At 37.6% G+C, this 13,345-nt stretch overlaps 1 pseudogene; it reads left to right on the top strand.

The window, feature by feature from the left end:
- Positions 1 to 13,345, top strand: part of LOC107773980 (protein VACUOLELESS1-like) — a 78,591-nt pseudogene that overhangs the window by 30,367 nt on the left and 34,879 nt on the right.

The following is a 13,345-nucleotide window of genomic DNA, read 5'->3' as shown; positions in this document are numbered from 1 at the left end:
TACAAGCTCCGTACCTATTTAGGCCATTTAAAGCCAAGAGATCAGAAGACATTGAAGACATGGATATGATGACAAAAAGGTGTCCAAATTCAATATTAAATACCCAATACGTTAGAGAATTGGTATTAAATAGGAATGATTGTGTAACGTCTTATTTAATGTCATTTATTGCTCATAATTGTCTCATTAAGCTAAGGTATTACTCCTTTATTTAGGATCAACTATAAAAGGAGGAGGTCAGGTCATTTGTAAAGAAAGAGGATACCATCAACATTACATTAAAATACAAACTTATCTACTGCTTATTTGTCATTCTCAAAAAGTCTATTATTTCTTTTTCGTCTCCTGATTATTAGTAGCCCGAATTTCTATTTGTCTTTAGCTTTGACCAAAGAATCATCTTTTTGGTTAAACAACTACTTCCACAGAAAAAGAAAAGTTCCATTTTATACTTTGTCTCTGGTGTGGGTACATATGCAAATTCTAATGCCATACATATGTAATGCTGGTTTCATATGATGAGGGGAGTGGCAAAACGAACTGCTTCTTTGTTTGTATGAAAAAATATAGGCTCTTTAGAGGACGCAGAGCTTGCTATGCCTGCTTTGCCACAATTGCAGCTGTGGTATTCAGTTAATATTAATGTATAGTTCCTTGACTATGACAGGAATCCAAGGATAAGGCATATCTTCGCTCTGGCAATTTACTTTCTTGCTATTATTCATGAAACAAGTTAAGCGGTGATGGAAACTTTTTTGATAAACAAGCTATGGTGGAACTTCCAAGTTATATTAACCTGGCAATGCTGTTTTTCCTGTAACCTATACCCAGAGAGACACTAGTAAAAGGAAAAAATGTCTACATAAACTATTGATTGTTCCTTTGAGAAAAAATATGCATCTGGTCTAGAGACTGTTGGTCTCTTGAAGATTGATGATATTTTGGCAGTTATAAACTGGGTTTGTGTTATATCATAAACAACATTTCATGAATACGTGCTGCTTGATACCTTTTTTCTTCCTTGCTCATTAATGTTCGTCGAACCATCTCACTTATTACTTCGGGTTTTTGTATCAAGGGCTATATAAAGGGGGAAACGTAAATACCAGCAATCTATATTCTGTTTGTTAATGCGATGATGTGGGGATTGCGCGCCACCAGTCATGGGATTGTTGAAAAAGCAACAATATGTTTCTGTTTGGGCACTTGCCAGAACAGGATGCCACAATTGGGTCCATGTTTGATACTTTATCAGTACAAAGTCCTCAATGAAGCTTAAGGACTAAAATGTGATCCCAAGTGTGGAGAGGACGTAAGTAAGGAAAGGGATTTGTTTGTTTGTGTTTTTTTCTTTTCTTTTTGTTTTTGGGGATTTTCCATCTTTTTCTTCTTTCGAGTACAAGAGATGAAGGGTCAAGGGTTTGGAGGGGAAGGGGAGAAGAATTGGGGCTTTAATTATGCACTTGCCTACTTTAAGACCAATCACTAAACCAGAGGTCACTTCTCAAATAAGTTATCACGAGGAAGTACCTTGAATGCTGAATAAGCACTATGTCAAAATGGATCAAACTAATGGGACAATGGGCCTTGATTATTTGTTTATATTAGACACTCGCCTATCATTTGTGTAGATGCTGGAAAGTTGATTTTATCAAGAGATCATTTCTATTCTGATTTCTTCTCTTGTTAATGATATGCAGTTGGCTTTTGCAGCCATTTTCAACGGGATCGCATTCAAGAGATGTGTAAAACCTTACCGTTATAACGAGGAAGAGGCAAATCCGAAAATAAAGAAGATAAAAAACATTAAATTTTAATGTGGAAAACCCTTCAAATCGAAGGTAAAAATTATGAGATCACAAAGATCCAAAAAGCTCCACTATAACAATAAGAGGATTACAAAAGTTCTCCAAATTGGATACAAAACAAGTGCCAAATACAGAGCAATAATACCAACAAGAGCAACAACTAATCAATTGAAGAAAGAGTATAATCCACAAAATGAAGCTGTTGTTCGAGGCTCTAAATCAGATGCTACGAGCCACAAAATCCGATCTTCACCGTTCAAATTCAAGAGCAAGATGTTACAAATACTCAGTCAAAACTGCAGCTCGATCCAACGGTTAACGAATCGGAAAACGTCATTTGAATGTTGGTTGGTCGGAATAAAAATCTGCAGCAAAACAAATATTTTTCTTCTCTCTTCTCTCTTGATGAAAGCTCTCTCAAAAAACCACTCTTATGTACTTAAGTCTTTCAAAGACTTGTATCAATGAGCATAGAATAATTCTCCAAGGTTGTCCTATTTATAGATCATGAGTGGTGCTTTCTCTTAAAGCCAAAACCCACTCCAAATAGGAATAAACCGAATCCAATTCCAAATAGGAATGGAAACCAAAAGAGAATAGGATTAGGCCATTGGGCCTTTAGCTGGACAACATGGGCATGAGCCCAACAAACTCCCCCTCCAACCAAGGGACCAAATGTATCTTTAAGTAGAGGAACTATTGACAAGCTTCATGCCTGCCAATTTTCTACAAAATTCATGTTTATCTGCAACCACCGCCTTTGTCAGCATATTCGAAGGATATTCATCAGTGTGTATCTTTTCAACCTCAAATAATTTCTCTTCCATGGCCATTCTTATCCAATGTTACTTTCTATTTATATGTTTGGTCTTAGAATGAAAAGTGGAGTGCTTAGTGAGACAGATAGCACTCTGATTATCACAAAATAAGATGTACCTTGGCTGCTCAAAGCCAAGATCATTAATAAACTCCTTCATCCATAATAGTTCTTTGACACCTTCTATGATAGCAATATATTCGGCTTCTGTGGTGGATAGAGCTATGCACTTCTGTAGTCTAGATTGCCAAGAAACAGCTCCCCCTGCAAAAGTGATCAAATAAACAGAAGTGGATCTTGAATTATCAAGATTGCCTTCTAAATCAGAGTCTGTGTAACAACTTGCCATTGCCAAAGCACAGCTTCAAATCTGCAGTACCTTTCAAATACCTTATATCCATTTTATTGTATCCCAATGTTCTTTTCCAGGATTAGAAAGGAATCTACTAACAGTACCAACGACATGTGCAATATCTGGTCTAGTGCAAACCATAGCATACATCAATCTACCAACGGCAGAAGAGTAAGGAATACGAGATATCTCTTTTTTTTCTTCATCAGTAGATGGACTCTGACTAATACTCAATTTGAAGTGTTTAGCAAGAGGAGTACTAACCATTTTTGCATCTGTAATATTGAACCTCTTGAGTACCTTCTCAATATATTGCTTTTGGGACAAAAATAACTCATTTCTATCTCTGTGTCGGTGGATTTGAATGCCCAAGATTTTCTTTGCTGGCCCCAAGTCCTTCATTGCAAACGATTTGCTCAACTACTTCTTAAGGACTACAATTCTGGATTATTCTTGCCAACAATAAGCATGTCATCCACATAAAGCAATAAAATAATAATATCATCATCAGAGAACTTATGAAAGAATACACAATGGTCTGAAGAAGTTTTCTTGTACCCTTGTTCTTCTATGATAGATTCAAACTTCAAATACCATTGCCTTAGAGCTTGTTTCAATCCATACAGGCTCTTTTTCAATTTGCAGACATAATTTTCTTTTCCCTTAGTTACAAAACCCTCAGGTTGCTCCATATAAATCTCCTTATCTAAATAACCATGAAGAAAATCAGTATTGACATCCATCTGCTCAACCTCTAAATCTAGACTTGCAGCTAAACTTAGAACCATTCACAACAGGGGAGAAAATTTCATCAAAGTCAACTCCCTTCTTTTGGCCAAAACCTTTAAAAACTAACCTCGCCTTGTATCTAGGCGCATGGATATGGTTATCTTGCTTTATTCTGAATATCCATTTGTTAGATAAAGCTCTCTTACCTTTCGACAATTTCACTAACTTATATGTGTCATTCTCATGGAGTGACTTCATCTCATCTTCCATCGCTTCGATCCACTGATCTTTGTGAGTATCTTGCATGGCTTCATCATAATTCTCAGGTTCTCCCATGTCAGTCAAAAGTACATACTCATCAGGAGGATAACGCATAGATTTTTGCTTCTCCCTTGTAGATCTTCGAAGAGAGGTTTTAGGAGCATTCGAAGTAGTTACCTGTGCAGGAATTGGTTGTTGATCAACCACAGCTTCATCAATTGGAGCATCCATAACATCTACACCATGATGATCATTTTGATCTTGATCACTATCTCCATCATTGTCTTGGGTTCCTTCATGTGCAATAGGTGCCTTAGCAATTGAAACTGGATCAATATCAACTAAGCTCTCATTACTCTGAGAATCTATCTTCTCAGCTTTGTCAATATCTTCAATAGTTTGGTATTCAAAGAATATTGCATCACAACTTCTAATAATTTTATTATCAACTGGATCATAAAAACGATACCCAAACTCATCTTGATCATAATCGATAAAGATGCACTGCTTAGTTTTGACATCCAGTTTCGATCTATCATCTTTAGAAACATGCACACAAGCTTTACACCCAAAAACTCTCAGGTGATCATAAGAAACATCTTTGGCAAACCAAACTCTGTCTGGGACATCACCATCCAAAGAAACTGCAGGAGACAAATTGATAACATAGGCAACAGTGTTAAATGCTTCCGCCCAAAAATGTATTTGGAAGTTTAGCCTCTGAAAGTAAGCATCTAACTCTCTCAACTAGAGTTCTATTCATCCTCTCTGCCAAACCATTCAATTGAGGTGTCTTGGGTAGAGTTTTCTGATGACAAATTCCTTTTTCCTTGCACTAGTTATCAAAGGGACCACAATATTCACCACCATTGTCAGTGCGAATACATTTTAATTTCTTCCTCATTTGTCTCTCAGCTAAGGCCTGAAATTCCTTAAACATGCTAAGTGCTTGATCCTTAGATTTCAAAGGATACACCCAGAGCTTACAAGAATGATCATCAATGAAGGTCACAAAGTAAAGTGCACCACCTTTTGACTTTACTTTAAAAGGACCACACAAATCAGAGTGTACTAGCTCTAATAAATCGGGCTTTCTTGAGGGAGGATGGCTATGAAAGGAAACCCTTTTCTGTTTGCCAGCTAAATAATGTATGCACATTTTCATCTTTGCTTGTTTCACTCCAGAAAGCAAACTTTTCTTGGCCAAACACGTAATCCCCCTCTCACTCATATGACTCAATCTTCGATGCCACAATTCTGACAAAGTATCACTTTCCACCAGATTTATTGAGCCATTAAGAATAGAGCTCTGTATCACATATAAATAACCAGACTTGACTCTTCGAGCCACTACTAACGAGACCTTGGTGAGCTTCCATTGGCCATTAAAGAGGGCATTATGGTAACCTTTATCGTTTAATCTTCCTGCGGAGATCAAATTGAAAGGAAAGTCTGGGGCATGCTTGACATCTTAAAGAACTAACGTTGAACCATTATTAGTTTTCAAACAAACTGTGCCAACACCAAACACCTTAACTTCACTGGCATTGCCCATTTTTAACACTCCAGAATCAACAGGAATATAAGATGAGAAAAAGTCTTTTCTTGGTGTGACATGTGAGGTAGCTCCAGAATATACTATCCAGCTCGTCTCATGGGATACCAAATTGATGACATTTTCATCATAAGCAAAAAGAAGGTCATCTCGAACAATAGCAGCAACATTGTTCTCGTTATTTTCAGCTTTCTTTCCTTCTCTAGTGTCTTGATTCAACTTGCGGCAAAACCTTTTGATGTGTCCTTTCTTGTCACAGTGGTTGCATGTAATATTATAGTATTTGGACCTTGACTTACTTCTACTTTTACCTCTATTCCTTAAACCTCTTGTTCTATCTCTCCCCGAGTCTTCAGTAACCAAGATATCTGCTTGTGAGGACGAACCCTGAAATTTTCTCCTTATTTCCTCGTTCAACACACCACTCTTGGCATATCCTATGGTCACCTTACCTCCAGGAGCTGAATTTGTCAAAGAAACACGAAGAGTTTCCTAAGAGTCTGGCAGAGTATTAAGAAACCAAAGTCCTTGTATCTCATCATCAAAATTAACTCCCATTCTAGATAGCTGATCAAGGACGCCCTGAAAATCATTTATGTGATCAAAGATAGGGATGCCTTCCTTGTATTTAAAGGTCATCAATTGCTTTAGCAGAAACAATTTGTTGTTCCCGGTTTTTGAAGCATAAAGAGTCTCTAGCTTTTCCCACAATGATCTTGCATGTATCTCGTTAACAATATGGTTGCGAACATTATCTTCAACCATTGTTGTATATATCCACATACTTGTTAGTGCTGAAATCTCATTCTTCATCGAATATACTCTCGGGTTTATGAGCTGAAAAAACGGGTAGGTGCATCTTCTTCACGAACAACAAGTCTTTCATCTTGCTTCTCCAAATATTATAATTTCTCCCATTTAAACATACCATCTTGCTCATATTTGCCTCCATTTCATAATAACCCGGATAAATAACCAAGGCTCTGATACCATTGTTATGACGAGGAAGAAGCAAATCCGAAAATAAAGAAGATAAAGAACACCAAATTTTAACGTGGAAAACCCTGCAAATCGAAGGTAAAAATCACGGGATCACAAGATCCAAAACGCTCCACTATTACAATAAGAGGGTTACAAAAGTTTTTCAAATTGGATAGACAATAAGTGCCAAACACGGAGCAACAAGAGCAACAACTAATCAATTGAAGAAAGAGTATAGTCCACAAAATGAAGCTGCTGTTTGAGGATCGAAATCAGATGCTACGAGCTACGAGATTCGATCTCTACCATTCAAATTCAAGATCAAGATGTTACAAACACTCAGTAAAAATTTCAGTCCGATCCAACGGTTAATGAATTGAAGAAGTGATTTGAATGTTGGCTGATCGGAATAAAAATCTGCAGCAAAACAAATATTTTTCTTCTCTCTTCTCTCTTGACGAAAGCTCTCTCAAAAAACCACTCTTATGTACTTAAGTCTTTCAAAGACTTGTATCAATGAGCATAGAATAATTCTTTAAGGTTGTCCTATTTATAAATCATGAGTGATGCTTTCTCTTAAAGCCAAAACCCACTCAAAATAGGAATAAACTGAATTCAATTTCAAATAGGAATGAAAACCAAAAAAAAAAATAGAATTAGTCCTTTGGCTGGACAACATGTGCACGAGCCCAACACTTATGAGTCCTAAATGTTGTACGTCACCCAGATATTGGAATTCCTCTCAGTATTCAGCAGTATAAGGTACTCCATACTCGCTGGTTTTTAAGTGGAATTGTGCCTAAGTCACTCTAGACTCTCTGTCTGAATCAATTTCTGACATTTTTCCTGGCAGTTGCTTACGCCTGCTGTTCTGATTGCTCGTCTTATTAATGCTCATCGCCACCTTCTTGCGTTACAAATATCAGAATATCTTGGCATGAATCAGGTATGCTGTTTTTGAATTTTGTTTTATCTCTAACAAACTTCCTTCTTTTAGATGTGGTCCAATTAAGAATATAAGGCCGCACGTCATTACCACTTCTATAATGGAGTTCAGACATGAGTTGCTCAAGAAATATTATGCACTTATTGGAAAAAAATATATCAGTTTATGTGACATGTTGCTTGTTCTTCGGATACCATATAAAAGGTCAATCTGTCATTAAAATATTCGTTGTGTCTAATGTACTGCCTGTTTCACCAAAAATCTGAGTTTTTGATCAAAGCTAAAAAGAAATTCGGGTTACTGATAATCAGGAGACGAAAATAAAATATTTTTGTGAATGATGGTAAAGCAGTAAATAGTTTTGTATTTCGGTAAGATTCCAATAGTATTTCGTATCCTTACAGATGGTGAGTTCTTCTCCTTTTATAGCTAATTCTAAGAGAGGATGTAATGCCTTTGTCTTAATGATGCAATTATGAGCAATAAATGACATTAAAAGAAACGTTACACAATCATTTCTTTTTAAATTAAATATTCTAACGTATTTGGTATTCAATGCTATATTTAGACTCTTTTACGTCATCAGATTCGTATCTTCAACTTCTTCCGATCTTTGGTCTTTAAATGACTTGGATAGGTACGAGACTCGTACCTATTTTAGTAACGGTCGGCACCTATGTTGCTTTCTTTTTCCCTTATCTGTTGTCGCCCGTGCCTCTTGGCTATTTACTGTGTTTTGACCGTTTGACCAGTCCACGTGTCATGCCACGTCACCTACAATGTAAATTCAGTTTTTTCCCAATACAGATAGTCCCCCCACTTTCCATTTATTTATCAAGTAAATAATTGGGAAGTGGATCTTAATGGGAATTTTTGCCGTAATTAATATTATGACAAATACTGACACTTCAATTGTCCCTTCCATTTAATGCTTTACATACGTGTCACCTTCTGATTGATTCTGCAATTCTACCCCCTTTTTTCGAGACTTCTTCATTCACACTATTCACGAAATGATAGTTGCCTTTATTATAGGCTTTCCTTCATTGCACTTCTAAGTTTGACGGTTGTCATTATAAGCATTTTTAACCCTCTTTCGTTTACCTTCTTCTTCATAGATCTTCAACAAGCAATTTCTTACTTACTTATATTTTCTCACCCTTTTAGTACATTCTTCTTCAACAATGTCATCTCCAAACCCTAACCCTAGAAAAGTTCCAATTCTCGATCACTTCCCCAATTCCCCCACAAGATATAGGAGAGGAAGAGGAGGTAGGCTTCGAAGCTTGGGCCTAGGGTCCGCTCGTGATGATTTATCTGGTCCTGCTTCTTCTTCTCCTAGTATCGGGAGTTCTATTCCGAAGACCCCTTCTTCTAAAGGTAAAGAAATCCTTGATTCTTCTCAAGAACCTTTAGTCGATGAAATTGTTCTCAGTGATTTGTCTTTTGGGAGTGATAGAACGTCTCTTCAAAGGCAAATTGCAAATTTAGAAAAAGATGACACTTATCCTTCATTAGTAACCGAGCTTACAATCCCTACCATCAGAAGGGATTGTAACTGGAGCAATAGTCTACGAATGTCAATTCCTTCCCCAAATCAAAGAATTTCTTCCTTTAGAAATGGTTACTCTTTTGTTTATACTTACCCATTTACTTTGGGTTTTAGTCTCCGGTTTACCCAGTCATTATTAACTTTTGTCGTTTCTTTAAAATCTGTTTGGCCCAAGTCGGTCCCCTAGTGTGGAGAGTAGTGGCTTGTCTGAGATACTTATCTGCCAAAGCCATTGTCGACTTCACCCTTTCTCACCTTATTCATTTATACCATCCCAATTTAATGCGCCATGGGGTTTTTACCTTAACTGCAAGAAGCAAAAAGATTTTGGTAAACCTTGAAGATGACAAGGATCGTGGATGGTACACCCGTTACGTTGTTGTACGTACGGTGGACTTGCTTGGTGAAACAAATATTCCCTTCCCTGAGAAGTGGAATTTTGCACGTAAGTTTCCTTTTATTTACCGCACCTATTTTTGAGAATTCTGATTCTTTTTCTCACTTCGTCTCTTTTTAGTTTTTTGTAGCAACAATGAGAGATGTGGAACTTATTCCTGACTTCCATGGTTGGGTAGATTCAATTTTGAAGATTGCTCCTAAGGATCAATGAACTTGGAAATCAATTTCTTCTTTACATGGCTGGAAGGTGAAAACACATGGTATGTCCCTTTTTACACGTTTTTTTTTCTTTTTACATGTCAAACACCTTTTTCTCAATGTTGATTATGTATCCTTCTTTTGATCAGGATTTGGTGTTAGAGGAATGGCAACTGAAGTAGCTATGGTCATTCGCATGTCTGTTAATGCTGCACTTGATTTGAACAAGGCTCGAGTTTCGCTTCCCAAAAGGAAAGCTATAGGAGAAAGTTCTGAGAATGAGGAAGAGGAAGATAACTCTTTAATTGTCAGGACAAGAGTTAGGAGACGAGTCATTGATAGTGATGAAATTGAGGATACTCCTGCTCAAACTTCGTCCACCGATCCTGTTTTGATTCATTCTGACGAGGACACCGTGCCAAAAGATACTAATGAATTAACTCAGCGTCTTTTTGATAGTGGTTTTGAGAGTGGTGAGCTCAACCCTATTTTTGATGAAGCTCCTCTCTCCTCATTCGTTCCTATTTCCTCCATTCCTTTGCTAGTTTCAACTGCACCTGCTTCCGTTCCTGTGTTGGTTTCTTCATCTTCTCCTTCCATCCCTTCTTTGACTCCTATGGCTCCTGCTGCTGTGTTTTCCTTTTCTACTACTCCTCCTTCCATGGCTCCTCCTCCATTCGTTCAGCATACAGAGGTGGATTCTAGCAGTAGAACCATGGCTATGAGAAGTGTTACTCTTGAAGTTCCTGCCAACCATAGCCTTTTGAGAAAGACTGGTAAAGCTGATGTTTGGCTCGAGCCTCTAATCGGTGATATTGAGAAGAAGAAGATGGAGAGCCACAGCTGCCTGACTCTGATGAATGACATAGTTCATTCTACTTTGAAGGTATTTTTCCTTTACCAACAAGTTTTTTTTGTTTGTTTTTGATCTACAAATCCTCATTTCTATGAGTTGTCTCTGTAGGCTAACCTCATTGGTACCGAATTGATGGAAAGAATTTCCCTTCTGGAAAGAAAAACCCGTGAGTCTGAAATCCATCCATGAGGCCGAGGAAATAGCCAGGGGAGCCCAGCTTGAAGCAGATAATTGGAAAGAAAAGTTTGAGAATGCTCAGGGGACCATAGAGGAGTTGCAAGAAAGTAGAAATCTCCTGGAGCAGCAAAAGCGTAGTTTGACTTCTAAACTAGCAACTGCCAAGGCTTCTTCAAGCCAATTTAAAAGAGATAAAGAGCTTTTGGAGTGCTCAATGTCAGAACAATTATCAAAGGCTAGTGAAGAAGTCAGTGAGCTTAAGGCACTTTTAGCCAAGAAAGAAGAGTATGCAGGAGAATTAGTGCAAAGCTTGACTCAAGCTCAAGCTGACTTACAGACCTCCTCTGACGAGATTCGAGCTTTGAAGAGTTCTCATGCCTCCCTTGAAGCTTCCCTTGATTCCCATCTAGCTGAACATAAAATATTGAAGAATGATCTTGCTATGTGGGAAAGGGAGTATGGACTTCTGGAGGAGAATTTCAACATAGAGGTAAGTTGGACTTTCCTGAAATCTCGCCGTGATGCTTTGATAGAAGCTGCTCAGGAAAGCTTCGATTTGCAATCTGAAATAGCCAAAGTCTTAGACACTATCGAGAAAAGTCAACAACCTGTTGATACTCCTTCTCCTACACTTGAAGCTCCTGGAACGGAAGAACTTTTAAATGAAGAAGTGGCTACTACAACAATTGGGGTTGCAATTCCTGCTCCCGAGGGTGAAACTTCGATGACACAGTCCATAGAAGCTGAAGCTCCTGTGACTCTTGCTTCCCTCGGTGATTTCAACATTCCAAGCCCAATTAAAATTGCTCCTGAAAATGAAATTGCAACTTCTAATGTTCCAACCCCTTCAGTGACTAGCTGAAAATGAAATTGCTGTTTTTGTTTTTATTAACTGGTGGTGTTATCCTTTAGCAACTTTAAGGGATCTTTTGACGAAGTCCCCAGTTATCATAATGGGGAATTTGTAAAAAATAAATATTTTGCTGACTAAGTTTGTACTTAATTTTTTATATTAAGAAGTTTTTATTGGTACTTCTGTATATTTTATTCTTGCCCATTTATCTAGGGCTTATAGAATAGCTTAGAATTTTTATCCTTTTAAAATGCTTTATGCTTCTTCTCATGGATTATCAACATGAGGCTTATAAAAGAGGGCCCTTTTATTTTATCGACACTTAATGAAGAAGACGTCTCAACTTCATAATGGTGTTATAATATGATGAAAGAAATAGGAATACACACGTTTTGTATGAAAAAACTTTGGCAAGTTTTTATTCATGAACTTTAACAAGTGTTTGACTATTACATGTATTACAATACATCTACAACTTTCTCGTAACAGTTTTTCTTGTAACAGATTTGTACATAACATAGAATAAACAAGGTTTTTCTTCATAACCTGTTTTAGTACATAGTCATGACTCTATCTTTATATAATAAGACGGGTTTGAGAGGTGACTTTGTTTATGAGTTTGAGAGATGTCTCTGTTGTTCTCATGAATGCTGAAAACTTCGTAACTTTTTCTCAACACTTGTTTCTTTGTGGCCGACTTTTGTTCGATATTCGTATCTGTTTCTCTACACATATCTGTGTATAATATGTAGTCCCCCAAGTGTTTGAGCGGTGAAGTATGAGGCCTCGAGCACTTATTTATTTCTTGTACTTTGGCCCTTTTCCTAAAACAGAAAGAGATACGGGACTCGGAGGTGCGATTATAGATGAAGACTGCCTAACTCGTGTGTATTTCCATCAGATTATTGTAACCCCGGGCTGGGAAATTAAGAATACTCCATTTTGCCTTGCAGGTTGTGACTCATCATTTGGCACGAGTTAGGTTTTTTTGCCTAGCATCTAAAATCGTTAGTAAAACATTAATAATTCAAGAGAGAAATTTTAACATGGTGATACCTGACCGTGGGTACTTTCTCAGAAGTAATATCTTTTTAAATGGACGGCATTCCAATGTGAAGGTAAAACTTTGTCGTCCATTGTCTCCAACTCGTATGCTCCTTTTCCCGCAATGTCACGGACTTTGTACGGTCCTTCCCACGTTGGACTTAGCTTTCCTGAATTAGCAGCCTTTGCAGATTGGAACACCTTTTTAAGCACGAAGTCCCCAATTTTGAAAAATCTGAGGCGCGCTTTCCTATTGTAATATCGTTCAATTACTTGCTTTTGTGCTGCCATTCTTATCAATGCAACTTCCCTTCTTCCTTCAAGAAAATCAAGGTTGACCCGCATCTCTTCATCATTAGATTCCTCCGTTGCCCGATCGTATCGTGTGCTTGGCTCTCCTATTTCAATTGGAATTAAGGATTCCGCACCATAAAGCATTGAAAATGGTGTTTCTCTAGTGCTTGTTTTCGTCGTTGTACGATAAGCCCATAATACTCCAGGTAACACCTCAGGCCAATTACCTTTTGAATCCTGTAACCTCTTCTTCAAGTTGTTGATAATGACTTTGTTAGTGGATTCTGCTTGTCCATTACCCACTGGATGGTATGGCGTGGACGTTATCCTTTTAATCTGCCAACTTCGAAGAAATTTTTTGATTTGAGCTCCAATGAATTGTGGTCCATTGTCACACACGATCTCCTTTGGTGCTCCAAAGCGGCATATTATATTTTGCCATATGAAGTCTTTAACTTCCTTCTCTCGTACCTGTTTAAATGCCCCTGCTTCTACCCATTTAGTGAAATAATCTGTAAGTACA

The sequence above is a fragment of the Nicotiana tabacum genome, chromosome 10 (genome assembly GCF_000715075.1).
Source record: "Nicotiana tabacum cultivar K326 chromosome 10, ASM71507v2, whole genome shotgun sequence".
Lineage (NCBI taxonomy): Eukaryota > Viridiplantae > Streptophyta > Magnoliopsida > Solanales > Solanaceae > Nicotiana > Nicotiana tabacum.
The sequence above is the reverse complement of the archived record's forward strand: the minus strand, read 5'-3'. Positions and strand labels throughout refer to the sequence as shown.